The 11,029-nt window shown below is 33.4% G+C and overlaps 1 long non-coding RNA gene across 1 annotated transcript in view; it reads left to right on the top strand.

Annotated features, from left to right (window-relative positions):
- Positions 1-241: 241 nt before the first annotated feature.
- Positions 242-11,029, top strand: part of LOC141386311 (uncharacterized) — a 120,428-nt gene continuing 109,640 nt past the window's right edge. Inside the window, exon 1 of the long non-coding RNA XR_012408049.1 lies at positions 242-537. This is a non-coding gene — a long non-coding RNA (uncharacterized lncRNA). The remainder of the gene's footprint in view (positions 538-11,029) is intronic.

The following is an 11,029-nucleotide window of genomic DNA, read 5'->3' as shown; positions in this document are numbered from 1 at the left end:
AATGCATTAATGTGGTGGTGCACTACGATATCATATTGTAAACTTTAGATTTTTTGTGTAATGTACCGGTGTGAAGATAAACTACACCTCTGAATCTAATACGCACAGTTCAATGAAAAAGGAGACATTGGCTTTTACAGAGTTAGCTTAGCCAAACCTACAGCGAACTAAGTTTAGGGACTGCAAAAAAATACATCTGGGTCTGTGAGATCACAAACACTTCAACGCGCATTCACCATGCGCATACTCACCACGCAGTGAATGGGCATGGCCAGAGGCGCTGTAATGGTATAGTAAAGAAAGCTAAAATGCTGTCTAAATGCTTCTATTTCCACAAAGCGTGTTCTGTTTCTGTGTTTGGGCTTCCAAAGGACATGACACACAGAGAGAAGAGCCTACAATTTAATTTTAATTATGTTTAATTAAAGGACAGCTTCCAGAATCTCTCTCAGTTAAGTGTTGGATTCGACTAAAAACTCCTCAGAAGGAGCAACTCCAACCATAATAGATGAAGTTGTGGATTGTGAGCCACAACCTGTGAGTATTTTAATTTGTTAAAATTTATCTATTACACTCATAGTGTCTAGCGTTAACGGTATGTTGTAGCAAGGAAGTAAACAGAGATGCTGTTTGCCACCGTTAACAATTTATTTACAAATTCAGATTTTTCCTTCAAACCTCTTTAACTATCTACAGCCTTTAGCAGTGCTGCAGTGTTCCTCTATGCAGCTGCTTTCTGTGCATTCTACATCTCAAATAACAAACTCACAAAAGATATGTGAACGTTTCTTAATACTTACACATGCCTGAATACTGTATATGCGAAGGACACTTATCAGATTTTATTTTAGAGAGCAGGCATGAGGTTCAGCTGTGTCCTTTTCATTTTCTGTCAAATTCAGGCTCAAACTGATACGGCTAACAGCTGCTCTGACTGACAGTGTTTACACAGCAAAGGCACATTGCATGCTATTAGAGGCATGCCACTTTTCCTGGTGACGTGGAGCCAAGCCGCAAATCACAGCATATCTTGTTAGCTGACCAATCAGAGCCTCTTGAGGGTGGGTATTTCACACGAACTAGGAAATATGACAGTCATTTTCTGATAGCTGAGTAGCTGTATATAATTAAAGTAAGATATATGAAAAAATAATGTGATTTTCTACAAATAAAGCATGAACACAACAACTTTGCTTATTATAAACACAACCAAGCCTTTAAAATACTGTGAACCACCCCTTTAAATAAAAAAACCATTCAACAATGTGTGAGTAAATGATGAAATTTTTTTATTTTAAATAAATTATCTTTTTTTTTATTCTAGTGCATTGAGAAGCATAATACAAATAATATTAAATAAATCTCTGCGTGGGCAAACTAATTCTGTTTAACTCTTCCACTGTGAGCATGTCGATATTTTAAGTAAATTTGCCTTTTCCGTTGTGTTTGTCTAAACCTTGCCCTTATTTATTTTTCCATTCCATCACTCCCATTTCCCTTACTATATTTTGTTAGCATTTTGACTGAAGGAAAATTTCTCAAGCGACATCCCTGTGTCTTCCATTACTGTATCTCTGAGGAAAGTTTGTATAACGGCCATCAACTCTTTCAAATGCATGCTATGCTGTGTTGTGTTAGTGTACAAGTCAGCTTTTCCTTTATGATGTGGTCCGTGACCTCATTATGTGACTTTAGGCAACACTGTAAGTGTCAAGCTTTACATAATGTCATATAACTAAGCCTTATGTTCACTTATTAATTTTTTTTATATTATTCCTTAAATGATATGAGACACTGGGTCTTGCAAATGTGTGAATTCCTGCCAATGTGATGTTTTGATGCTGTATATATTTAGACTTTTGCTTTGAGCCACCCAAAAGAGGCAGAAAATCACTTTAACAGACTTTTACATTGAGGTTGTTCATTGCTGGTTGAATGACTTTTATGTCTCAGCAAAAGCTGCTTAGACTTGTATCATCTACAGGAAATTGCTAAAGACACTTTAATGGCTTTATCAACGTCTGACCTGCCATTACTAGCACTTTCTGTATTTTTTTTACAGTATCTAATAAGAATTTTATTTTTTTTCAAATTTTACTTTAAATATGAACTTTAAAATTATTTGTATATAAGCAATTTCTGTATTTGGTGATTCATGTTTTCCCCCCACTTATTTATGCTTTTAAAATACATTATGTGATCTTAATCTTTCCTCCAAAAGCTTTTGATGTTAAAAAGTAGGAAACATTTACATTTTTAATTATTTTAAGTAATATACTGTCTGTGTTTGTGTTGTAAACAATGATGCAGAAACAGTTAAAAACTAACAGTACTTGTTCTTTTATTTTACAGACTTAATTCTCTCTATATTATATCTAAAACAATATCTTGTCAAAAAAACATCAAAAGTAAATCGGGTAGAGATAAAAACTCCCATAATGCAATTCATAATAAAAAAAATAAACAGAAAACAACATGTGAACCACAACATACGGAACCATTTTAATTAGATATCTTTTATAGTGTGTGATGTGGATGATATTTGGTTAGAACTGCTAACTTTACTGCACATGCTAGTTCTAGATTTAAAGCTGGAGTATAGTTGGTAAAAAAAAAATACAATTATATTTTAACATAAAAAAGGCTGAATAAAATGTTTTCACTAAGACACATGAAATGTTTCCACCAGGCAACATGGTAGCAACAACAATGTGTTAACTGAAACTATGCCTTCTTTCTTTGTGTAGACAATAGGGCTGAATTATGCAAATATTTCCAGACAGTGGTGTTGATATGTGAGGTACATTTCACTTGAGGCATTTTCAGCTGCAATTAGCCTTCTCTTTTCATCTGAAAAAATTGTGGGTAACTTAGAATTTTGCAACCTTGCCGATTTTATACATCACAAATATCACACTAAAGGAAAAGGAAAACACACCTTATCACTCCTTTACAACTTAGCACATAAGGAAAGGAAAGGGAAGTCATGACATGTGGCCAAGTGTGGTGCCCCATAAATATAGTGTCCCTGCATTTAACACATCAGTGAGCACATACACTGCGTGAACACACACCCAGAGCAGTAGGCAGCAGTTGGGTGTCTGATCACCTTAGTCGTGGTATTGGGGCGGGTTGTAAAAGCTGCACATAGTATATTACATTATAATTGTATAGTTAAATGTTCCTAATGTAATCATTTTGTGAAAATGAAATACAATATTGAGCTAACTTAATCCTTTCCAGTACATGGACTTAACCTTTGGGTTGCAAGTCCAACTCACTTACCATTACCCTAAGAAAAATGCATTTGTCCTGTACATCAGCAAAATAAAGTATATACTGTATGCTGTTAACAATTCCCTGTAGAATCTACAGCAATTACTGACAGCAGTTTACCAGCAAACTTACTGTAAATCAATTACAGCTAAAATACTGAATTTACATTTACAGCACCATTTATCTTGCTGTATATGTATTTACAGTATTGTATATCTTAACTGTAAAATATACAGTAATGTTCACAATACATCTTTAAAATAGAGTAAAATACTGCATAAATGCCCTACAGTAAAATACAGTTCATATTACAGTAAAATACTGTATAATTTACAAAAATCGCTAACAGTGTAGTTACAGAACAGCAATTAAAATTGTGGTATGTTTACATGACAATGATGTACTCAAAACATAAACATGTTTTTCTTGCTTATTTTGAAAAAGTTTCACATACAGATGGCATTGCTGTTAAAATAATCCATGTTTACACACTAAAATGAATAAATTGCTGTATTATGCTGGTATTGGAGATGTTAAAAAACACAGAGTGTTTTTGAGTGAACGAATGGTCCTGTAGTGTTACCTTTAGCAACAGTTAACATTAGCGTTGTGCTGGTTGTTAATTACTTTTGCATATCTATAGAGTGAACACATTATGAGCACATGTGAGCATGGTCACAAAATCACTCTTTTTTTTTGTAGTTTTTCACAGAGAAAAAAGGTACTTTTTAGGTTAGATTTTTCAGCTTCCATCTCACACCTTAGTTAAAGTTTATAGTTAAAACAGTTAAAATATAGAATATAGATACATTAAAATATTAGTGCTTGGCAAACATTAATCACATCCAAAATAAAAGTGTGTTTTGATATAAGCTTGTGAGTGTGCTCTGTTTATTTATTATGTATATATAAATAAACACATGGATGCATAAAATTGAGAAAAAAGTTGATTTAAATTTAGATATAAAACATATATGTACAGTTGAAGTCAGAATTATTAGCCCCACTTTGATTTTTTTTTCTTTCTTATTTTAATATTTCCCAAATTATGTTTAGCGGAGCAAAGAAATTTTCACAGTATGTCTGATTTCTTATGGAGAAAGTCTTATTTGTTTTATTTTGGTTAGAATAAAAGTAGTTTTTATTTTTTAAAAACCACTTTAAGGGCAAAATTATTAGCCCCTTCAAGCTATATTTTTATTCGATAGTCTACAGAACAAACCATCATCAATCAATAACTTGCCTAATTACCCTAACCTGCCTAGTTAACCTAATTAACCTAGTTAAGCCTAGTTAAGGTGTCCTAAAAATATCTAGTCAAATATTATTTACTGTCATCATGGCAAAGATAAAATAAATCAGTTATTAGAAATGATTTATTAAAACTATTATCTTTAGAAATGTGTTGAAAAAAAATCTTTTCTCCGTTAAACAAAAATTGAAAAAAATAAAAAATAAAAAAATAAACAAGGGGGCTAATAATTCTGACTTTAACTATATATGATACAAATTATGTATAAATTTGAATATCTATGTAACTAAATTGTTTAGTATAATTTAGTTTTTTTGTATGCGTGTGGATCATTATAAATGAGCAATATCACACGAGTAGTGCGAAAACTACATTTTCCCACTATTCAATGACATCTGCAGCTGAGGTCAGAACAGCAGACACCGTTGCTACTTCACCAATGTCACTTTAGAGCTAGTATTTGAATGAGTCTCCAGCGTAATGTCTGAAGTGATGACAAAACAGGTGATTTTGCAGACAATTTAATATTATAAGGTTGAACGGCATGAAATGCCATCAGTCTACAGAGATTACCCAGTATTTCTCTGTATCCTTATAAATAACTGCATAGTTGCAATCTTAACAACATTCTTGCCTGAAATAGCCTCAAAAGTACATTATGTAGTTTAACAGCTGCAGTATTTGCTGTATGTTGGCAGAGTAATACACAAGGGTGAAGAGGCTGAACGATTATTGTTATTTGCATAATATCGCACGACTATCAGCCAATCAAATTCAAGGACTAGACAGAACTGTTGTATAAACAAATATAATACACACATATATACTATGTCAAAACAAACTTTTATTTTGGATGTGATTAATCATGATTAATCTTTGCCAGCATTGAAAAATATAACATTCAGTGTATTAAATAAATATTCACATTTTTGTCTTTTTTTGGCATCACAAATATATCGCATATACTGCTTCAAGAGTCTTTTTTACTAGTATTCACCGGTGTGTAAATACCTGAACTAATCTGCAGTCACGCTGTTCGCACGTCCTTTCACGCTGTTGCAGTCCAGCTAGTGAAAGCATAGACAGCCAGGACTTAACATTAAATAAACATTCATTAAACCATTGAAAGAGGAGCTACACATCTGTTGCGGAGCTCTCATAATGTTGTGGCTTTCCTGTCCACTTCAGCCACCGCCGGGGGAAACTGGAGCTCATTTCAAACATGCGGTCCGGGCCGTAGCATCAAAAAAACAAGGCTACGGCTTAAACAAATACAGCAGAGTTTCTTTAACCTGAGCACAGGGTGGACAAACATAGCCGTTAAAGTGTAACAGTCCTTCCCCCCAGGCCAGAAGAACAGTAGCCCTCTTTCAGAAACTGCCCACTGGACCACAGGCCAACATCACAGACCTGTAATAGACACAGGGTTAAAAGAAGGCCATTGAAAGGGACCTGTAGGTCACTGCTATATTTATAAACATTACTTTGCAGATTTTTTTGTGGCCTGACCACGTATCCTGTAATTTAACCCTCTTTCACACACCCAGCACCACCCTTATGTAAACACTGTCACAGAGGATAGTGCTCCACTTTCCAGCAAAGTGTCAGGTGACAGGTCTTGGGAGCAAACGCATACTGCTTTCACAAGAATACCCGTATGAAACCATCTCTTCTAGTTGCCAGTTCATGAGCAGAGTGAATATGGTGATGTTTTAGAAAACTTGTGTATAACATTGCATATTTACATGATTGTTCAAGCCCTTGCCAAGTCACTAATATAACTATTTTTGGGTCATACACAAGCCATGATGACATACTTTTATTCAACAAGTATGCATTCAATTGATTAAGTGATTTTAAAGACTTATATTAGCAATAAGCTATATGCACAGCAAATGTTTTTCCGCAACTGACAAACTTCTGGTACTATTTTCAACTTCATAAGGTTCCATTTACAGCATCGATAATGTAAATGTATTGACATAGAATCTGTTAAGCATTCATTTAGTTGTTCAAGCCTAAAATGGTGAAATGCAAGTGCAGGCGAGTGCTGAAATTTCATTAAAAATACTGTGGAAATATAAATGTCTATATTCTAAAGACATAGTGTGGTCCAGTCTAAGACCAATTTTTAGTAAGCTACCCTAAGCACTACCGGTAAACAGTTAAGCCATTATAAAATCACCAATTTTAAGATCTAATTTCTTTAAAATCATGATCTTGACTGCCTGATCAAATAATAAGACTTCGTTACAGGGAACTGGACATGAGCCTCAAACACCATTGTTTTACACTCACAAAATTTGAACGAGGATGTGAAAACAATGGGGTTTGAGGCTCATGGTATGTCCAGTTCCATGTAATGAAGTCTTATGTTTGACAATGCCTAGGTATACCCATTATTTCTTTAAAGGGCAGTCTGAGAGCCACTTTATATTATATCTCAATCAGGCAGTCAAGATCATGATTTTAAAGAAATTAGATCTTAAAAGTGGTGATTTTATAATTGCATGACTAATAATAGCGCTTAAGGTGGCTTACTAAAAATGTAAAAAAAAAAATCCCTGAATCCCTGTGCATAAACCCAATTAAATACTATTTTTCCAAAAGTTTACACAAAATTATTTAAGTGATTGCTTAAACTATACAATTTGTAGTTAATTTACTGACTTCACTTTTATTTGAGTGTATATAACAGATTTAAATTCATTTGTACTTTACAATTAACTATATACAGTTGAGGTCAGAATTATTAGCCCCCCCTTATTTTTTAAATGTTGTTGAACAGAGCAAGGAAAGTTTCACAATATGTCGGATACAAATTTTTCTTCTGGAGAAAGTCTTATTTGTTTTATTTTGGCTAGAATAAAAGTAGTTTAAATTAAAAAAATAAAATAAATAAAACATTTAAAGGTCAAAATTATTTGCCCTACAGAACAGCCCTACAGTCTACAGAACAAACCATCATTATACAATAACTTGCCAAATTAGCCTAACCTAGTTAACCTAATTAACATAATTAAATCTTTAATTGTCACTTTAAGCTGTATAGAAGAGTCTTAAAAAATATCTTGTCAAATATTATTTACTGTCATCATTCATTCATTCATTTTCTTGTCGGCTTAGTCCCTTTATTAATCCGGGGTCACCACAGCAGAATGAACCGACAATTTATCCAGCAAGATTTTTACGCAGCAGATGCCCTTCTAGCCGCAACCCATCTCTGGGAAACAACTGTCATCATGGCAAAGATTAAAAAAAAATTTAAAAATCAATTATTAAAAATTAGTTATTAAAACTATTTTGTTTATAAATGTTTTGAAAAAAAAAATCTTCTCTCTGTTAAACAGAAATTGGGAAAAAAAAACAGGGGGCCAAATAATTCACACTTCAACTTTGTCGTGTGTGTGAGTGTGTGTGTATGTATATATATATATATATATATATATATATATATATATATATATATATATATATATATATATATATATATACTATATATATATATATATATATATATATATAGTATATATATATATATATATATATATATATATATATATATATATATATATATATATATATATATATATATATATATATATATATACTATATACACACACACACACACACACGCACGCTCGCACAAACACACACACACACACATATATATACAGTTGAAGTCAGAATTGTCAGCCCCCCTGTTAATTTTTTTTTTTATTTTTGCCTCTTTTTTTTTTTGCAATTTTTTTATTTATTTATTACCGGTATTAACAGGCTTCTGCCAAAGATAATAAGATGATAAGATGTACAAGAGGGATCACTGTGGGAAACAAAATCTCAACTTTTATTTACAGTTGAACAAAAAAAAAAAAATTGCGTCAGAATTTGCCTGGCTGTATATCAGACAATAACCATCACAGCCCTAGGCGTGTGACCCCATTGTGGTAACAAAAACCTATTTTTACTAAACATGTAAAAGTTTGATTAATTCTTTTTTGATTTATTTACCTTTTTGGCAATATTTGTAAAACTTGGCTCTCTTTTCTGCTCTTCCACCATCTTCCTCCACTCCTGCCAACATCTGCAGCTCCTTTGCCAACACCAACATCCACCTTTCCCTTCTGCTAGCTTTCTACACCCCTTTACACACTCTGTTTCTCTGTTTTTCTTAACCAGTCTCTTTTTAGTAGATTCTTGGCTCAACAACATTCAGCTCCAGAACTTGATGAAGTGTAGATGAGAGCAAATGTGTGCCTTCAGAAACATTGCTGCAGTGATGATCGAAAACTAGCCTGCAGAAACTTTCGCTGATGAATTATAGAAATAGTTATTATAAATTAATTGAAACTTTTAATCACACTTTCTCCACAAAGTTTGATAACGTGAAAAAGAGCTGCCTGGATATTATGGATATTAGAGTTAGAAATAAAATATATTAAGGAACTGATTTTGACTTATTTATAAACCTTCATAACGATTTTAAGCTTCTTCATTTTATATGTGCTTTCTTTCATTTCACATACTAAGATTTGACCAAATATTTCAACCAGTCTGAATACTGTACATTTTACCACTAAAAACAAAATGTTTAACATTGTATGTCAATTACTGTGTGATTAAAAACAATAATAACATAATGAAATCACTATTGCTGCTTAATGTTTTTGGTGGAGAAATAGCACAGCGTAAACTGGCTGAACAGATAAAACATGGCAGTGGTTTTTGAAGAACTTGTGCTAATGACAAAAAATGTATTTCACCCTGTACATCATTTCAGCTCTTTGCTGCTTATTATGAAAGAATTTGGAAGAGTAAATTGATAAAAAAAAATTTAATTGAATTGAATATAGAGCAATTGTGCAAACAAAAAACCTTTGCAGTTTTGAGTACTCACTCATCTCAATGGCTCTGATTGGCTGCTCTATTCACAAGTTTAACAGAAACATGTAAGATTGGATATAAGCATGCTGGAAATGAGATTTTTCTCTATGATTTTAATGAAAAATATGAACCGCTTTGACCAGTAAAACCCTGGGTGATGATGACTTATTTAGTTAAATACAATTTTATTATAATTTTACATGCTAATATGTGTTACGTTGGATTTGTGTGTTTCTAAGGGTCCAAGCATAGCAGTGTAACCCTATTGTTATTATTAAAAGGTCTCTTTTCTGCCCTAAAAATGATTTATTAGACCAAACCAAACCTATGTGTCGCAGGGACTCGAAACTCATATGACTTATATAATTGGAATCATTGGAACAAAGCAAGGGGCATGTGTCAGATCCGGACGTCTTTACAAATTTTAAATTTTAAATTTTTTGTAAAACATACTTTTGCAAACGATAAGCCCCATCTGAAACTAATTTGCATAGACAGACTCTCTGGTGTCTGAATATCAAACGTTACAAAAAAAAAAAGTGGCCACTTTTATACAAATTTCCATAACTCTGGACGCAATTGGATATCACCACTATAAAAAAGCAGCTTTAACTGAGGAACTGCTGGTTCAACTGACTGAAAATCATCCAAGGTGGCACCCAAGCCACCATGAGACGATATTATATTACGAGTGTGTAAGCAACTGCAGATTACACAATGAATTTTGGTAAATGCAGGCAGCGCATATAACAGTTCTACTGAAGCAAGAATTTTAAACATCTAGCTGAGGTTTAAATCTGAAAGTACACCCTGTTTAAAATTGTCATTTTTTAAATAAAAGATTTTACTCAAGAGTTGTTTAAATGATTTGTCGTTCGTTCTGATCTTTTGCCTGTTCTAATTTCATGTCAACACAAAACAATACCAGATATGAACTGCCGGAGCCGGTAAAACGTGAACACACCTTTCCCTTCAGACACTGGCGAAGTGTGAGGGATCAAGGTCATTAACGTGAAGACTACTATTACTGAGAGATGGCCAGACATCCAGCTGTGAGGAATAAAGGAATAAAGTTCATTTTCACAATAACACCACAGTATAGCCAACCATGTGCTGTGTTTTTTCCTGTCATTTTTCTGATAATTAATACAATAACCTACACTGCAGCGTGGAATTCACTAGCCGTTTGTTATTAAAGCAAGGGTCGGCAAAGACTACTAATGTATGGAACTTTTGTCAGTAACTGTTACACAGTTTGTATGAACCAGTTTGTTCATCTTACAAATCCTGTAAGTGTTAATCCTTCATACAGAATGTGAAGTATGATTAAAGTGTTTGGCTCATTTTCTGTAGTTTGCAAAATATGTGTTTAATTGTGTGCTGTAACTTGTAATCGCTCCATGCGGCTTGTAATTAAAAATCTGTCATAGATCAGTGCTTGTATTGTACCTCTCAGGTTAAATCTGTATAGGCTATTTCACATTTCGCGTCCAAAGCCACGTTGAAAACTCAATGCGTGCTTCTTCCTTTACCAATTTAAATGCGTTTCTGAACTCACGATCTCCTGCTGTTTGTTGCTATGGCCACCATCAGCTGTTCATACACACGCGGCGCGG

The sequence above is a fragment of the Danio rerio genome, chromosome 6, assembly GCF_049306965.1.
Source record: "Danio rerio strain Tuebingen ecotype United States chromosome 6, GRCz12tu, whole genome shotgun sequence".
NCBI classification, from domain to species: Eukaryota; Metazoa; Chordata; class Actinopteri; order Cypriniformes; family Danionidae; genus Danio; species Danio rerio.
Note: the sequence above shows the minus strand (reverse complement) of the source record. Positions and strands in the feature narration are given on the sequence as shown.